The 19,601-nt window shown below is 43.4% G+C and overlaps 1 protein-coding gene and 1 non-coding gene across 3 annotated transcripts in view; both read right to left on the bottom strand.

Annotated features, from left to right (window-relative positions):
* Nucleotides 1-19,601, bottom strand: part of Rbm47 (RNA binding motif protein 47) — a 192,475-nt gene that overhangs the window by 95,990 nt on the left and 76,884 nt on the right. For both annotated transcript variants that reach the window (XM_029560700.1, XM_029560699.1), the window contains exon 3: nucleotides 5,840-5,925. The gene's annotated coding sequence lies outside the window, so the exon portion shown is untranslated. The remainder of the gene's footprint in view (nucleotides 1-5,839; nucleotides 5,926-19,601) is intronic.
* LOC115069314 lies at nucleotides 17,811-17,951 on the bottom strand. Its single transcript, XR_003848588.1, has one exon. It is a non-coding gene; the product is annotated as a small nucleolar RNA SNORA70 (small nucleolar RNA).

The following is a 19,601-nucleotide window of genomic DNA, read 5'->3' as shown; positions in this document are numbered from 1 at the left end:
TGTTCAGGCCCTCCTCAGACCAGTTAACCCAGGGCCTAGGCTTCCAGATACTTCCTTGATGGGATTATTGTAGAGGTAAAATGATGCTAGCAAGGAAAAGAGAAAATATAAGTAAATCCTGCTGTGCCTGGCACATAATGAATACTCAATGGGTTTGCTTTCAGTTGGTTTCATCATCTCTAGGGTTCCTTCTAACTCCAGTATTTAAGGACTTACCAAGAGCGGAGATGAACAACAGTCAGTGCTGACAGGACTTGTTCTAAAGGCTCTGCTGTGTGTCGAACCCTTTTACTCCAAGCATCTCAGCATCTACTTCGCGCTTTGCTTCAGGTTGTCCCTTGTAGTCTGATAATGTTGATCTTAATTTCAACAAAACCTCACTACTTTTAGACGCAGGTTTATCTTTCTGAGTGAAATTGATGTGGCTGTCCCGTTACTGTCATCTCTTAATCTCTAATTCCATCACGGATACCAGTAAGCACAGTCAAAGTGAAATCGAACAATCTATTTCTGTCTGCCCTCATTGCAGCAACTGCAAATACATCTGGGAACAACCTGTTTTAACCAATGTGAGGCTTTGCATGAGGCCCTGGCTTTGATACACATCCAATGACAGGCATGAAGATATTTCTTGGAAGCTTTGGGGCTGACATCTACAGTGCAAGGGATTGAACCTATCAGGTGCTAGAGTCCGGCACCTGATAGACAAACTCTCTATCGCCTAGCTATGTCCCCAAGCCTGATGCTGACGTTTGAATGCCACCCATGAAATGTGCCTGAAGGCTTGATGCTGACCTTAGCCAAATAATTCAGCCTCAGAACCTTGGGAATACTCTCCTTATTTTCCAGCACATTAAGCATCCTTCTACAAAGCATAGAGCCACCCTTGACCTGCTAATCTGCCAAAAGACACATACATTTTGTTGATGCCCACAGCTTTCCTTTTCCTTGTGCAGAGTGGGAACATGCTTCTTCCTTGTAGGAGGACAGACCTCCTTTGTAGGCAAACATCTGCTTGTCTGCCACGTTCTTGGTTGAGTCACAGCTAACCTCTGCCTTTCTATCTTTTAGTTTTAAAAATGGGTTATTTCATTTGCCAGCAAGGAAATTATCAAAGAACAAGTAGCCAAAGGAATCACTGGATCTATGAAACTTTTGTGAATGAAGATTTTATTTTTTGAGACAGGGTCTTATGTATCCCAGACTGGCCTCAAACTTGCTACATAGCCAAGGATGAAACTGAACTTCTGATCCTCCTGCCTCTACCTTTGCCTCCTAAGTGCTGAGATTATAGGCATGCACCATCATATTCAGTGTTATGAGGTGCTGGGGATAGAACTCAGGATTTTGTGCATGCTAGGCAAACCCTCTACTAACTGAGATACATGCTCAGCCAAAAGAATTGTACTAGGAATGAGATAAATATTGAGAGAGAGAGAAGCGGGGGGAGCTGGGGATTGAATCTCGGGCCTTAATTGTGCTAGACAAGTGTTCTACCACTGAGCTGTGTGTGTCCCTAGCCCTTCAATGAAATAAATTTAAAAGTGGAAATCATCCTGTTTGAGATTAGCTTCAAAGTCCTTGATCTCATACTTCATACAACTCTCCCAACTTTTGTTTGGGCCAGAAAACTAACTTCTTAGCTTATTTCAGGAACTCCTTTCAGTGAAGTTACTGGGCAACGGTATCACAGTGGGTTAAGTATGAGTTGAGTCCATTTACTCTGATGCTACATCATGAAAAGGTCTTTGACTTACATCATCATCATGGTACATAGCTTATTGTTCTTATTTCTGTTTTTGTTTTGTGGGTTTCGACCTCTAGCCCAGGCTGGATTGGTACTCACTGTGTAGCCCAGCCCAGGCTGGCCTCCAACTTGAGATTCTCCCAAGTAATGAGATTACAAGTGTGCTCTAATATGCCTGCCTGCTTCCTCCCTGACAACCCTCCCAACTCCTTTCTCTTGCACATGTCTGGTAAGTGGTGCTCATGTCCCACACAGTAACCCTAGGAAGCTCTATTCATACAAAGATCATGTTGAAATATGGCTCTTTTTTTTTTCTCTTTCTTAGTAGTAATATGTTCTATTGTACTAAGTAAATAATACTAAGAAACCTATGATTGAAAAAAGATCTCTTCTGTTTTCAACTAAAGAAGCCAAAGTTAGTTCTAGAACCTTTCTTCTGGGATTACTCTGAGCAAGCCAGCAAGGGTCATTTTGTGACCAATTCTTACTAGTAGATGATGAAACAAAAGACGATCTGCTTCAGCTCAGTGTCTGAGTGTCTGACCTTTGGGTGTGTTTGTTCTTCAGTAAGTTTCCCTCTTACAAGCCACATGAGCCGTGCAATTTAAATGTGCTTGTCTCAACTCTACCTTTTCTTTTTTTGTTTGGTCTTTTTGAGACAGGGTCTCCCTGTAGCCCCAGCTGGCCTGGAACTCACTGTGTAGACCAGGCTGGCCTTGAACTTACAGAGATCTACCTGCCTCTGCCTCCCAAGTGCTGGAACTAAAGGCATGCACCACCACATCTGGCTTAAGACTACCTTCTTGAATGGGATGAGGAGAAGGTCATTTTCCAAAAGGTTTATCTTCTTTTCTAGTCCTTTTTAGACATTTTAGGAAAAGTTGTTTCTAAGACATCTGTGATTTCATTGACTGACCTGTAATTAAGGAACATGACCAGCCACTTAAAAAAAAAAACAACAACAACAACACACCTGTTGGGCCTGGTAAGATGGCTCAGTGGGTAAGGGTACTTGCTGCCAAACCTCAAGACCCAAGTTTCATTCCTGGGACTTGGATGATGAAAGGAGAGAACTGACTCCTGAAAGTTGTCCTCTGACCTCTACACATTATAGTGACATGCACGTGCACTCACAGATATGAGGGGCGGGGGCAGGGGAGACTGGGCCAGTATTCTTATGGGAAAAAAAGAAAGCTGTCTAAAGCAGCTGGCCTTTCTTCCTTTTCAAATACAACTTACATTTTCAGCTTGAAGGTTAAACAATGCCCACCTCTAAATCCATTAACTTCCTTCAAATGGAAATCTAGAGGAGGATTAGTAGAAAAGGGTCAGGACTCAAGATGTTTGGTTATCTAATTAGACGTTCCCATCAGGAACATTGACTCTCCTACATCCTTTTCCTTGGGATCGTGTTTCTGATGTCCCCTGGTCCAGAGACTTCCCAGATTCCCAGGACCTGGCTGTTAACTCAAGAGTTATGGCCAGGGATGGTGAGATGGCGCAGCACTTGATGCTCGAATGTGCAAACTAGACGAACCGAATTCAATCCCGGAACCCATGTAAAGGTGGAAGGAGAGAACTGACCCCACAAAGTTGTCCTTTGATCTTCACATGTGCTGCGTCAAGCATGCTTACACATATACATTACACACACTCTCTTTCTCTCTGATAATAATGATAATAATAATAGTAATCGCCAAAGAGGAAACAAGAAGTTCATAATAAAAGCTCAAATTTCTTTGCATTAGTCAGCTAGTGATTCTTTTTGGGTCATTCTCATCTCAGACTAATGTAAATTTTTCAGAGAGAGAGAGAGAGAGAGATAGATTATAAACCTGTTAAAAGAGCTATTTATTTAGCTTTGGTTAGTTCCTACAATCAACAGACCTCTAAGAAAATGATCACATCAAATTCACTTCCAGAAACTATCAAACTTGAGATGGTCAATTCAGAAGAACTAGAATGTTCGCTCTTCCTTCCTCCCTTCCTCCCTCCCCGCCTCCCTCCAGTCATAGTGCTTTTCCTTCTTTTTGTGACAGGGTTTCCTGCTGCTTAAGTTGGCCTTAAACTTGTTTTGTAGCTGAGAATGGCCTTGAACGCCTAATCCTCCTGTCTCCACCTTCTGGAGCACTGGGATGACAGGTGCTAAGATGATAGGCACACTCTTGATAGAAGATACCAACACAGAGCACTGTAAGCCTCACAGTCAGCTGCAGGGTCAAGGAGCTAGGCTCTGTGGTCTCCACCTACACCATTTACTTTGTTACATATAGCCTTTATATGGAAGATAAACTGACTTGGCCAATTATCACCTTTCTCTGATGCAACAGGAAGAAAAAAAAATAAGAAAAGTGGGCATGTTTGTTGGTGAGATAGACCACTCCTTAGAAGCTAGTCCCCTTCCTGAGAGGCGCAAGTGAGAGATTAAGAGCACAGATTTGAAGGACTAGAGAGTTGGCTCAGTAGTTAAGAGCACTGACTGCTCTTGCAAATAATCTGGGTTCAGTTCCCAGCACCCACATGGTGGCTACCAACAGTCAGTAACTACAGTTCCAGCGGATCTGATGCCCTCTTCTGCCACATCTATGTAGCATTTATGTTGGTTCTGGGGATTCAAATGCTTGTTCTAAGCACTTTAACCACTGAGCCATTCCACTCACTTTTGAAATATATGACTTAGTGTTGTTGACTAGGATAGCAACTCCCTGAGGACAGAAATCTCAATCTCAATCTCCCCCCAACCCCCGGTTTTTTGAGACAGGGTCTCACTATGCAGCCCCAGCTGGCCTAGAACTTTCTACGTCAACTAGGCTGGCCTCAATCTCATAGCGATTCCCCCTTCCTCTGTTGGATTTGGATTTAAATGCCTACCTGACCCAAATCCTCTCTTCTTTATAGTACCTAGCACAGAGCCTGGTGCACAGCAGATGCTCAGAACGTGTTTGTTACCTGTTTAACAGTGTCTCTACTGATTGCAACATTAACATACTATCACCCACCAGGCCTTATGATATAGGTGCTTTTTGTTTCCTTACTTATTTTTAGAGTCTTACTCTATAGCCCAGACTAGCGTGAAACTCACCCAGACTACCATCAAAATTGTAGCAATCCTCGAGCCTTAGCCTTCCAAAAGTTGGGATTCTAGGTGTAAACCACCATACCTGAATGTTGGTTTGTTTTTTGAGAGGACTTGCTATGTAACCTTGGCTAGTCTTAGTCTTGCAATCCTCCTGACTCTGGCTCCCAAGTGCCAGGATTACAGGTGTGTATCATCACAGTAGGATAACATGAAGGCTTTGCAAATTTTTGTCTTTGAAACATGATCTTACTCCATAGTCTAGGCTAGCTTTGAACTCCTGGCAATCCTCCTGCCTCCGCCTCTCAAGTGTTGACATTATAGATGTGAGCTACAACACTCAGCTGCAAATCTTGAATTCTGGAAATCAGGCCATGTGGCTTGGGAGGTCCTGTTTAGCCTGCAGCATGGATCTGGATGCTGTTTCAGACACACTGAGCATAGGTTTTCCTTTCAGTGCTAGTAACCTGAATTCTTCATTGAGTAAATTCACTGAGTTCCTATTAATTTACTCAGGAAACTACTATTATTTGTTCTCCCCTCTCCCCCTGCTCCAAAAGAAAAGAAACTACATTGTATGTTATGAACATTTTATGTGGGTCACTTAGGGATTATGAGACTCTGGGTCTCCATGAGACACACCTCATAGCTAAATTATTGTTAAATTGTGTGTGCAAAGGGAGGTATCACACAGCTGATGATACACAGTGAATGTTAGAGAAAGCTCACTACCAGATACTTCCATGAAAAATCTGTTCTAAGAGAATTGGAGATAAATCCTTTCTTTCTTTCTTTCTTTCTTTTTTTTCCCTTCTAATTCTTTTGGACCATCAAGTCTTAAGGGGACATTATAGACATATAGCGTTCTGGCTAGCATGTTAAGCAAATACAAAAACAACATGTTTAAAAATAATAATAAAGGGCAATGACTCACACGTGGCGTTGCTATGTAGTGTTCTGTACCCCTGGATCATGTTCATTTGAGCAGTGTTGAGGAATAAGCTGCCTTAACTTACCAAAGTTCCCCAGAGAGGCCCGGAGTTGCTGAGCACTGCTGGGTGGCTTGGGGCAAGATATTCTTCTAATTCCTTTGTTACCAGAGCTGTGAATGGAAAAGATGGTTATTAGTGACCAAAAGATGCTAATGAGGAGTCTGGTTAAGAACCACTGACAGGGACCAGCAAGATGGTTCAGTAGGTAAAGGCATTTGCTGCAAAATCTAACAACCTGAGTTGACCCCAGGACCTACAAGGTGGAAGGTTAGAACCAATTCCTGCAAGTTGTCCTCTGACCTCTGCTGGTATGCCGTGGCATGCACACTCCTCATCCCCCACATACCTGCACAATAAATAAATAAATGTAATGAAAGATTTTTCTAAACAAAGGACTACTGATAGGAATGGAGGAAGATAGGAAGAATAAGAATGTGGTGTTCTGCCAGTCTTACAAGGGTATATAACCAGGTATTATGAGAAATTTCCACCGGCCCACTGAGGAAAAAAGTCACATCCTTTTGCTGGTTTTGCAAGGCTGCTCATATTAACTGTATGACATTGGTGTGTTGGGAGTCAGGGTGGGATCTCACTCTGGTAAAAAAGGAGGAACAGGGAGGGGAGGCTTACAGATTCAACAAGGTGCAGAAACTCAACCTGCTAGCTGGGTCATCCCAGGCATTTACTTGTTTTGTTTTGCTTTGCTTTGTGACAGGGTCTCATATAGCCCAGGCTGGCTTCCAACACTCTATGTAGTAAGGCTGGCCTTGAACTCTTGATCTTCCTGCCTCTACCTCTCAAGTGCTGGGATTACATGTGGGAGCCACCAAACCTTATCCTAAATTGTGAGTATTCTAAACATTCCATCAATGTTTGGAGCCCTTTACAGCTGGCCTTCCTGCTCAAAGATTCCCTATTATGGTGACAAGAACACTTTTCAGTAGCTAGGTTCTATACAGCAGATTGTATAATAATACCATTCCACCAAAACCCTCATTCTTGCCCCTACCAAGAAAGACCACAACCTTACCTCTTGGGGCAAAAAAATCATGCTAACTACTGGAGCCCATCAGTAATCATTTGTTCCAAAGTTCTTCCCAGTGCAGTGGCCAAGTTAAGTAAGTTTGAGCTTTTGATTAACATACAGTGCTTGAAGGAACTTTGGCCCACAGATACTTGGCGTTTGCCTTGTTTCTCTGAGTCCAACCTATGTCACGAGTGCCCATTTCAAGGGTAATAAGGGACCCGACTGTTTGCTTATAGCAAACGGAGGTGGTGCCATATCATTACCCAGCTTTAATCTCCCGGTCTACCAAACTCTTGGCAAAGGAAGTGCACAGCCCACAGGTCAGCCTTTGGAGTGAACAGAATGAAAGGAGACAGAGATTTCTCAACTGAAAACACCTAAGTTCTACCTGGCATTTTGAAACATCAGTTTCTTAAGACACAGGAGTGTGGTTCCAAGACCAAAGGGCTTGGAGTAGAGATTGTGTGTATGAGTGGACACATATTATAATCACCCGGATCTGACTGGAGACATAGACCCCATGGTTCCTGGGCTCCCCTTTATTGATGTGTTATAAAACAAGAATCGAATACAAGGAAGAAAGCACAGAAGGTGAGAGTCCACGCCCCTGCCTGGGCCAGGACACACAGTTCTGCCTTCATATGCTAAAGCCACAAACCCCAATGGCTCAGAATGTAACTATATTTAGAAATCAGATCCTTAAAGAGGTGACCCAAGTAAGAGGTCACTGGGATGGGCCCTAACGTAATATGTTTGGAGTTCTTATAAGAATGTGAGGGGTTGGCGGGCATGGTGGTGCACACCTTTAATCCCAGCACTCGGGAGGCAGAGGCAGGAGGATCTCTGTGAGTTCGAGGCCAGCTTAGTCTCCATGGTGAATCCAGGACAGCTGGGGCTATAGGGAGACCCTGTCTCAAAAAGCCCCAAAAAAAAAAGAATACGGCTCAGTGGTTAAGAGCACTGGCTGCTCTTGCAGAGGACCCAGGTTCAGTTCCTAGCACCCACATGGCATCTAACAACTGTCCTAACTCCAGTTTCAGGGAATTCAATGCCCTCTTCTTACCTCTACAGGCACTGCACAACATGGGTGCACTTACATGCACGCAGTACACTCATACACACAAAATACTAAATTTAAAAAAAAAAAAAAAAAAAAATTGTTATTCTGGCTAGCATATACAAGGAGCAATGGAAACTGGGAAGGTGATGAATCCTGCCCCTTAAACACAAACATACACACACACACACACACACACACACACACACACACACACCATCTAGAATAATCAAGAAAGACAGGAGCCAAGTCCTGAAGGATGAGTTGGTGTGCCCAATAGTCAGGATGAAAGATGAGGAGAGACTATTTTCTAGCAGAAGGAACAGGAAGTTCCTGTGGGGCAGGGACACAAGAGAATGATAACAGTTAGGCAAGTGAGATGGTGGGTGGGCAGGCCCGATAGCTGAATGAGTCACAGCTCATAGAACTCACACCTAATAGCTCAGGGAGTCACAAAAGAATTGCAGTCAGGAAGGAGTTTTCCTGGAATCACATTGAGGAGCACCCTGAGCACAATGGAGGAGTAAAGGCAGGGCAGCCTGTTGGGAGAAGTTGAGGTAGGAACTAGGGACACAAACACAAGGATGCTTGGGGTCAAAGTTAGGGATGCAGAACTGGAATAGTCAGTGTATTCCACCACTGCCACTGGGAACTTTGCCCAAGGACATCATGGACAGAGACACAACACCGCCATTTAGGGAGTGAAAATTGGGGCGGGGGGTGGTACGGGGGAGAGAAGGAAGGAAGGAAGGGAGGAAAGGAGGGAGGAAGGAAAGAAAGGAGGAAGGGAGGAAGGGAGACTTTGATTATTAGCCCAGGGCAGCCTTGAACTCACACTGTAGACCTTGAACTCCTGATCCCCCTGCCTCCACTTTCCAAGTGCTAGGATCCTGGTCATCTGCTCATGTGAGAAAATATATTTCTTTAAAAATTCTACTTTTGCCATCAGAAAACAAGCCTCATTCCTTTCTACCTATTACTGAAGCATCGCTGTACCTCAGTTTCTTCACATTTCTGCCAGTCTATCAAGATGACTAAGAACAGCACTTCCTTCATAGGGAGGATTCCTTGAGTTAATTAATCTAAGTACTTAAGTGCAATGAATGCTAATTAAAGCAGAAATCAATGTTAAAAAACAAATGAGAAATCAGAGGTGGTGTAATTAAAGACAGTTCTTCCTCTCAGTGCATATGAGCCAGATCAAAACAAACAAGGCCACAAGGGGTAAAAACCTATATAACTGTCTGGAGGTGAGCTGGGTTTCATTTCCCTGACTCTCTCCTGGGCACTCGCACAGCCTTCTTTTTTAAAAAAATATTTTTTTTATTTATTTTAATGTGTGTAAATGCACTGTGTTGTGCAATGCTTTTGGAGGTCAGAAGGTGGCATTGGAACCCCTGGAACTGGAGTTACAGATGTTAGCTACCATGTGGGTACTGGGACTTGAACCCTGGTCCTCTGCAACAGCAGTCAGTGCTTTTAACCACTGAGGTATTTCTCCAGTCCCTTACACAGCCTTCTAAGAAGGGTCATAATAAATGGCTTCTCAGCCTTTTAGCTAAGATCAAGTGTAGAAAAGGCCATACTGTTTGTGAAGAGAAGCTGGGCATAGAAGCTTGCATCTATAATCCAAGCAACGGGAGGATGAGGCAGGAGTAATTAGTGAGCTTGAGGCCAGCCTGGGCTACCTAGTGAGTTCCCAGCAAGCCTGGGCTACAAGGTGAAATTCCATCTCCAAAAACAAAAGGAGTCAGGTATGGTAGCACACACCTTAAATCCCAGCACTCCCTAGGCAGAGGTAGGCGGATCTCTATGAGTTCAAGGCCAACCTGGTCTACATAGCGTGTTCTAGGCCAGCTGGGGCTACAGAGAAACCCTATCTCAAAAACAAAACAAAACAAACCCCCCAAAAAACTATTCAAGAGGACTAAAAGGGGAGACTGACAGCAGAGGAGCATGAGGGAATGTTCGAGAAAAACAAAAATGTCTATATCTTTTTTTAATATTTTATTTATTATTTTAATTTTACGTGTCTGAATGTATTCCCTGCATGTAAGTGCACCTGCCCTTGGAGGTCAGATGAAGGAACCTGAGTTATAGATGGTTGTTAGCTGCCATGTGGGTGCTGGGAATTGAACCCGAGTCCTCCGCAAGAGCAGTCAGTGCTCTACTGAGCCATCTCTCCAGTCCCGAAAATGTCTGTATCTTGATTGAGGCAGTTCTACAGCATGTAGAGTTGTTAAAAGTCATCACTTAAAATATGGGAAATTTTGGCTGGGGAGACAGCTCAGTTGGTAAAAAGCCCGATACACAAGCATGATACCCTGAGTTTGGCTTCGCAGCACCCACATAAAACTCAAGTCTATGAACTTCACATGGGGGGAGGAAGACGTGTGGAGAGACAGGCAGATCACCAGAGCTCTCTGGTCTAGCCAGCTGGTGATCATTCTGTTCAGTGAAAGACCCTGTGTCAGAAAATGAGGTGGAAGCCAAGAGGAAGAGACCTGACATCAACCTCTGGCATCCATGTACAAACACACACAAAATAGAAACACACATTTACATCACACACACAAGTTAAATTTATTAAGAGTAAATGATACTGCAAGACTGAAGGAAGGAGAGGCAGAAGAAAGGCGAACACCTGTGGGGAAATGGCATTTATATTCCAAAGAAAAGAGAAATGTATGTAGGAAAGTACTTTTCTTAAAACTTTCATTTTAGACAGGTATGATGGTGCACGCCTTTAATCCCAGCACTCAGGAGGGAGTTCCAGACCACCTAGGGCTACACAGTGGACCATGTCTCAAAAACTACAAAAACAAACATTAACAAAAACTCATTTTCTGAGTACGTCCTCCCTTTGTACAAATGGAAGATTAGAATGCAAAAGGGCTTCCTTAGGCGAGATATTTTGAAAAAGTCCAAAGTCTTCACCCTCCAAAGCAGTCCTTTTCTACCCCTTAGCTTCACTGGACAAGCCGCCCTCTTGTGGTTTTATATTTCCCAAACACAAAAGCAGGCAGCTATTAACCCACGTAGTAGTTAAGCCCAATCTGTCTACCCATACCCGCTGGGAGATGTGAGGGTGGGTGTGTTACACACGCTCCATGTGAGAGTGGACATGTACCATCATGGTCTTGGGGCCTAGCTTTAAGTTACTAAGAAAACAGGGTGGCACAAAATAATATCGTTTGAGGCTGACAAATTCAAAAGGTGATTTAATCTCAATGTAAACTGCTTCTTCATTTGAATGTCCTAGTACCTGCTTTCACTTTGGCAACATGGACCTTGCCAGCGTATCAGAAGCAAGCATGGATCTCACACAGATCAGTACCAAGGAAGCTGAACAGCCAGTTCCCGTTCTACCACCTGTGAGTATGACACAAGATTCCCAGGAGAGCTTTGCACAGAAAACAAAAGCAGCTAAATGATATTTAACTTTGCTTTGTGTTTGTTTTTAAAATAACATTAGCATGGGAAATCCAGGTGTCCTGAGAAATGCTTAGCATTTGTTTAAAAGGGACAGAAGGCTCAGCAGTTAAGAGCACTGGCTGTGCTTGCAGAAGACCCAGGTTCGAATCCCAGTACCCACATGGTGACTAACAACTGCCCATAATTCCGGTTCCAGGGGATCCAATGCCCTCTTCTGTCCTCCACGGGCACTGTGCAACATGGGTTTACTTACATACATGCAGACAATATACTCATACACGTAAAAAAATAAAAAACTAAATAAGCTGGGCATGGTGGCAGCCACAGAGAATCCAGGCCAGCTGGGGCTACAGGGAGACCCCGTCTCAAAAAATAAAATAAAATAAAAATATAAAAATAAATAAATAAATAAATTTTTAAAGGGATAGAAAGGAAACCTGATTGGTGTCCCAGGCCTGTAATCCCAGCATTTGGTAGGAAGGGAGGAGTTTAAGCTCATCCTCAGTTACAGAGTTTGAGGCCAGCCTGGACTGCAGGAGAGCCAACCTCACAAAACAACAATACAGAAAATGGGGATGGGGAAGGGAGGAAGGAAGTTAGATAGGAAAAGAAAGGAGGGCGGGTCAGGCTCCTTATCTTTCTAAAAGGTACAGCACAAATACCAACAAAACCTACAAAAAGAAATAAACTAAAAGATACAAAACAAAAACTAAAAGATGACAAGGCAAAGTTTCCTCTCTAGAAAACAATTTTCTTTCTTTTTCTTTTAATATTTTATTTATTATTTTATGTGTATGAGTGTATTGCCTGCATGTATGTGAGTCCACCCGTGTTGTGCAATGCCTTGGAAGTCAGAAGAGGGCTTCGGATTCCCCTGGAACTGGAGTTAAGGACGGTTTGTAGCTGCCATGTGGGTGCTGGGACTCGAACCCGAGTCCTCTGCAAGGGCAGTCAGTGTTCTTAACCACTGAGCCATCTCTCCAGCCCTAAAAACAATTTTCTTTAAACTCAGAAACTCATGTAGCCCAGGCTGGTCTTGAACTGGCTATAAAGATGAAGCTCGCCTTGAACTCCGATCCTCTTCTACCTCTCAAATGTTGCAGTAACAGGCATGTGCCGTAATGCCTGGCTTAAGAATTTTTTATAAGGAAAACATTACTGGGCATGGTGGCTTAATCCTGTAATCCCAGCATTGGAAGGGGAGAAAACTGAAACAGGAAGATCCTGGGTTTGAGGCTAGCCTGGGCTACATAGTAAGACAGAGGGGGCTTTTTGTTCTGAAGTTGAAGATGCAGGTGAGACAGGTATCTGGTGTCTCCAGGTTCACAAAGAAACTGAACATCAGCAGAGCTAGAATCACAGATCCATCTCTAAGCTGGGCATGGGGGCACATGCTATCAGTCCAGCACTTGGAGGCTAAGGCAGGAGAATTACTGTTTGAAACCAGCCTAGGCTGCACCTCAAGACCTTGTCTCAAAAAAAACAAAACAAAACCAAGTTCATCTCTGCAGCCCAAGGGATCCAGCGTGGTTTCTGGCACAAAGAATGAGCTCGCCAGAAATACACACCAGGAAGGGGCCTTGGCACTGTGCTAAGTGCACCATTACTGACCTTGCTTTTTCTAGTCACTGTGCAGGGGATGACAGTCTATCCTAGCTTCCAGACCTACGAGCTGGAGTCATTGCTTCCCATCCTCTTTTCCTTTTTTGTTGAGGTGTGTGTGTGTGTGTGTGTGTGTGTGTGTGTATTTTTGAGACAACATCTCTCGTGGAGCCAAGACTGGCTTCTAACTTGATGTGTAGCAAGGATGATTTTGAATTCCTGAACCTTTGCCTTGACCTTCCAAGAGCTGAATAGTATATATGGGTGCTGGTTTGATTCTGCCATGATTCAAATAGCCCAGAATGGAAACTACCTGGGAAATGCCAAATATTGTGGTGTGTGCCTGTAATACAAGCACTTGGCAGGTGGAGGCAGGAGGATGGAGACTTTGAAGCAAAACTAGCAAGCCTGTGTCAAAAGAGGTGAGGGAAGAACAAGGAAAAGAAGGGAGGGAGACAATGGGGGAGAGGGAAGGAGAGAGGGAAGAAGACTGGTTTTCTGCAAGTGTTCAGAATATAAAGCAGTTTCAAATGGTGACTCAGCTTTTATCACCACCCCTAAGCCAATCCTGTGTGGCATGGCAGATGCTGTCTGGGGCTAGAGGTGACACTGCTTCAACAGTCATTGGAGCGAACACTGATCCTCAGTGCTCAGCAAAGTCCTCCCTCACTCCCCAATCAAGTGTTTTCCTCTCTCCCTACTCTGGCACAAGCTTTCTCTTGCAGTACTTATCACAGCTTGGAATTCAATCCTGGACAAGTTTAGGTATTGCTCAGCTGTCCCCAGCAGTGGTCTCCACTGGGATAGGGTTGTGGTCTCTGTTCACCCCCATAACCTCCATTGGAGCACAGCACTTCACACAACATAGTACCTCAATCAGTATTTGTTGGAGGAAGAATGAGAGTCTCGAACATCACAATAGAAAATCAGGTGAGAATGGAAACTGCTGTGGCCACTATGGAAATCAGTACAGATGTGCCGCAAACACTAAAGGCATCTCAGGCAGCATGCTGCACAGGTCATTTGTACATCCATGTTTACTGCAGCAATACACACAATAGCCAAACTACGGAATCAGCCTAGATGCTACTCACAGATGAATGGATAAAGCAAAAGTGGTAAAATACTCACAATGGAGTTCTTCAGGCAGAAAGAATGAAACGTCCTTTGTAGACAAATGGATGAAACTGGAAATAATGTTAACTGAAATGAGTCAGACTCAAAGGCAAATATCATATCTTCTTTAATATGTAGAATACACATATACACACATATATAATGAATATATATACATAACGAAAGCAGAGATAGGACTACTAGGGAAAGGAAAGGGGTGGGGGTGGAATGTGAGCAAAGTACAATAATATGTATGCATGAAAATGTCATATGAAGCCCATTATTGCAGGCCTGGTGGTACGGCCCTATAATCCCAGCACTTGGGAGGTAGAGGCACAAAGATGAAGAGTTCAAGGACAGCCTAGGCTAGATGAGACTCTAGTTATAAAAAAAGAAAAAAAAAAAATCAACATTGTTTTAGACACTAAAAAAAAGGAAAAAATACAGAAATCACACAATAAAAACATTAATAAAACTTAGTTATAATAGTCTAAACAAAATAGTAAAGGGGAGGTTGCCCAGCATGTACCCAGGAGACACAGAGACTTCTCCCACCTCCGAACTGAGGATGCACTGCTGCGGGGCAATCCTATTTGGCAGTTCATCATGTACTGCCAGGGACCTGGTGTCCATGTGACCTGAATGGCTGCTCAACTTTCTAGTTCTTAACTCACTTTTACTCTGCTCCAATCTTGTTTTCTCAAGGAGACTCTAGACAGAGTATGGCTTAGACAGCCAGGATCCTTTAAGGCTCTCCTAGTATTAATTCATACCACTCTTTGAATAGTGCATCTTCATTTAGTTCCTAAAACATATACTATAATTCTCAGCTTTTGCACATGGGGAAACTAATGCTTGGAGAAATGAAGTTGATTCAAGTTTGTACAGTGAGATTTGAATTCAGATAGCCATGATCCTCTCAGAAACCCTTCCTCCAGTGAACTTTCTGTATCTCACCCATTTTATCATATGCTCTATTGGATTCCATGAGTTTTAACACACATTCATTGAATCAATCAATAATTCTAAGATTTACTGGGTGCTTGCTATAATATTTTGGTCATTGTGGTGACTTTTATTTTATGCATCATATGACAACATATACTACAATTACACAAGTTTTTATTTTTCTCTCAGTCAGTAGTGGCTGTGTCTTTAGAAATGACCTCACTGAACTACAACACAAATCTTGCCTGTGTTGGCCACAAAGCTGGCACTGGGCAGCAATGGGCTTAGTGAATATTTTAAGTGACTATAACAGAAAATCAGATTGAATTTTTAAAATCAATTGCAGGTAGTAAATTAAAGAACATACCACATTTCACCATCATGCGTGGATTACAGTTATGACAATGAAACCAGTTCTTTGGCTGTGTAATCCTCAGCTTTACAAACTATGCAGATAAGCTCTATTTTCTCCCTAAAGTGTAGACAATGTCAAACAAGAAAACCTGAAATACATTGAGATTTCCAGCTAAATTTTCACCTAAATGTTTTTAAAAACAAAAAGGGTACCAAAAAAGAAAACCTGAGGTGCTACTTGAATGCAAAATCTAGAATCTACCTCGGCTGCTGAGTATCCAGCACTAGCTGGAGAAAACCTTGAGTTCTGAGTTTCGTTTTCTATCATCCCCACCATCTTTCGCGGGCCCACCCAAATCGGGAAGATTGGGGTAGCACAGGATTTGTGTTGTTTTGCTAAGTCAGGCCCTTGATTAAAGGGCAGAGAACACTTGTTCTTGATTTCCCAATTCCTGATTCCTGCTAGCAGTACAAAATATGCCCCAGTCAGACTTGTGCACAGCAAACCACAAATTAAAAAGATAGCACAGTGTTCCTTCTGATCTATATACTTTAAGCAAATTTAATATTTACTTTTTCTTTCCTCCAATTTATGTACACTAGCTGTTCGGCCATGAGAAGCAGGCTTGTGAAAGCATTCACTCAGAACTACACACTTTGGGGACATTACTCTGTCTAATTTCCCTCCTGACTTTCATAGAGGCACAACAGTTCAAAGCCTAAGGAGTCAGCCAAAGCACTGTTGTCGAAACACCCAAAACACTCCCAGAGCTTGCACAATCGCCAGGAATTTCCTCACATGGTCAGAGTCTCCCACAGCTAGAGATTTCACCAGCATCACCAACAGAATCTGAATTCACCAAATGGAAAATGAAGAACAGTTCCACGTATAGAATGCTCACCCAGCTTGCAGGAAGTCCTGGGTTCCAACCCCAGCACCACATAAAACTGAGTGTGGTGGCACCCAGAGCTATGTAGTGAGTTTAAAGCCAGCCTGGTCTACATAAGACCCTGTCTTAAGAGAGATGGAGAGAGGTAGGGGAAAAGGAAGAGGAAGAGGAAGGAGAAGAAGGGAGGGAAGAAGAGGGAGAGAGAAAGGGAGGAAGAGAGGGAAAGCACAGAACACGCACCCCCCTCCCCCGCAAGTGCTTCTAGAGTTTCCTAAGATTTTAAAATCTAACAGCATGACAGTTATTCATGGTGGCACTGACCTAATCCTAGTACAAAACAGGCTAAGTCAGGAGGATCTTGAGTGGGAGGCCAGTCTGAGCTACACAGACTAAGGAGCACAGAGGTTCTGAGCTGTGGTCACCTCCACTTTCCCCAGATGTTTCAGAAGAGTGAGGATCCACACAGTCCAGAACTTCGAGTCCCCACCTCAGACACAGCACAACTTCAAGCATTCTCATTTTGCTCAATATAAAAAAGATTCTAATTGGAACTTGTGCAATGCAACCAATTCCCTGTATGGTGAATGATTGGATTTCCCTGCCTACAGACCAGTGCTAAGTCTCTAGCACATAGGACATGAGGAGGTGACCATCCCTTTTTACCTGGTCTCTGCCTAGTATGCTCCTAAATACCTCTCTCTCTCTCTCTCTCTCTCTCTCTCTCTCTCTCTCTCTCTTTGTTTTTTTGCAACAGATCCCACTCTACAGCCAAGGCTAACCTGAAACTAACTTACTTGAAGCACAGGCAGGCCCTGACTCATGGTAGTCCTCCTGCCTCAGGCTCCCAGGTGCTGGGATGACAGGCATGAACAACCCTGCCCAGCTCCTGAAGCTGTTTTATTTATTATTTTTATTTTGTGAATGAGTGTATTGCCTGCACATATGTTAAGTGCACCCAGGTCATGCAATGCCCATAGAGGACAGAAGAGGGTATCAGATTCCCCTAGAACTAGAGTTATAGATGGTTGTTGTCATGTGGGTGCTGGGAACCGAACCCAGGTCCTCTACAAGAGCAGCCAGTGCTCTTAACTGCTGAATCATCTCTCCAGCCAGTTTTCTAATGTTGTGTCTGCCTATGCTTTCTTTTTTTTTTTTTTGCTGCATGTGAGATTTATTACTGCACATGATTTGATGGGGCAAAGGATTCAAGCAGGAGTACAGCAGACCACTTGTCCTGGGGACTGCAACTGGAGATAGATTTGACCCCACAGTCATCAGAGATGAGCTGCTTCTCAGCTGCCATGTCATCTGACTAAACTTGCTGAAGTTCCACTTCTTTGAGATGTGGATCTTCTGGTGGCCTTGAACTTGAACTTGGCGCTAGGCAAGACTTTGATCACATGTTCCTTATTCTGCAGCTTGGTACAGAAGAAACTGACACAATGACATGTTGACCTGGCAAACATGAACCCTTTTCACTGTGCCCTGGGGCTTCCCAAAGGCACCCCACATAGCTGTCTGGGGCCTAGACAGGGGACAGTCTGAGATTGGAGACATGGTTACCAGAACTGTCTCCAAAGTTCCTTAGGGCAATCCATACATGCAACAGGCTGCACACACTACCTCGGAGGCTGCTGTTGTAGCCATTTCACATCAGACCCCCATACCCACATTCTTTTCAACTACTGTTCGCTTTTCTAAGTGATGAGCACTGTGTGAAGATGGATCAAGTGTCCACTTTTAATCCTCCCAGCAACCAAGAAAGGCAGGACTGTTAAACCCATCATTGTGATACAAACAGGCTCTAAGAGATTGTCTTGATTTAAGCAGGTGTCTTAGACTGAGGCTTAAAGCTTGATTTTTTTTTTTTTTCATGTGTATGAAATGTCTTGCCTACATGTAGGTAGGTGCACATGTGTCAAGCAATGCCTTCAGAGGTCAGAAGACAGTGTTGGATCCCCTGGAGCTGAAGTTACTGACAGTTGTTAGCCACCATGTGGGTGCTGGGAATTAAACCCAGGCCCCCTACACAAGAGCAGTCAGTGCTCTTAACAACTGAGCCATCTCTCCAGTCCCCAAAGCCCAGTCCTTCTGATGTTATTCCATTGTCTGGTAGTTTTCCTACCAGAACTCTTTCTTCTAGTCTGTCAATGAACAGTTACTAGAGATATTCAATGTGGGCTTGGGGGGTGGTTCTGTTGGTAAAGTGTATCTACCATGCAAGCATGAGGAGCTGAGTTTGGATCTCCAGAACCCACATAAAAAAGTTAAACATGATGGCACGTGCCTGTAACCAGGGGTGGAAGAACAGAGACAGACAGATTTTTGAAGCTCAATGACCAGCTAGCCTATCCATCTCAGTGAGAGATGCTGCCTCAAAAATAAGTAAAATAAAATAAAATAAAATAAATAAAAATAAAAATAAATAAATAAATAGCCAAAGCCAGGCATGGTGGTGCACACCTTGAATCCCAGCACTTGGGAAGCAGAGGCAGGTGGATCTCTGAGTTGAGGCTAGTCCAGTCTACATAGTGAGTTCCAGGTCAGCCAGGGCTACATAGTGATATCCTGTCTCAATTTTTTTTAATCAATTTTTTTCCCTCTCTGCAACATACTCAATTATACATTCTAATATTTCTTAAATAACCCATTTGTTAATTTACTCATTTAAAAGCTATCATTCGGGGCTGGAGAGGTGGCTCAGTGGTTAAGAACACTGGTTGTTCTTGCAGAAGACCCTGGTTCAAATCCCAGCACCCACATGGTAGCTAACAACTGTCCCTAACTCCAGTTCCAGGGAATCTGATGGCCTCTTCTCCTCCACAGGCATTGGATGACATGGGTGAACTTACCTACATGCAAGCAACACACTCATACACATAAAATAAAAATAATAAATAAAATATTTAAAAGCTATCATTCAATCAATGACATGTTTTATAATCTAACAAGACCCTAAAAAGATAATCTGCAAAGTGAACTATATTTAAAGATATGCTAAATCAACAGAAAGAGCTCACCTGATCTCCCAGGCTTGTGCGGCTGGGCAAAGGAAGTCATCAGACTGTGGGATTAAGATGTTAAAGAGGCGGGTGTGGTGGTGCACGCCTTTAATCCCAGCACTTGGGAGGCAGAGGCAGGCAGATCTTTGTGAGTTCGAGGCCAACCTGGTCTATATAGTGAGTTCCAGGGCAGCTGGGGCTATAAGGAGACCCTGTCTCAGAACAAAAACACACACACACACACACACACACACACACACACACACCACACACAAAGATGTTAAAGAAAAAGTGTGACTATCAGAAAGAGCCCATCCACCTTGAAAAAAATGGAACAGGTGCAAAGTGGACTGAC

This window comes from Nannospalax galili, unplaced genomic scaffold, assembly GCF_000622305.1.
Source record: "Nannospalax galili isolate Female #2095 unplaced genomic scaffold, S.galili_v1.0 scaffold772, whole genome shotgun sequence".
NCBI lineage: Eukaryota > Metazoa > Chordata > Mammalia > Rodentia > Spalacidae > Nannospalax > Nannospalax galili.
The sequence above is the reverse complement of the archived record's forward strand: the minus strand, read 5'-3'. Positions and strand labels throughout refer to the sequence as shown.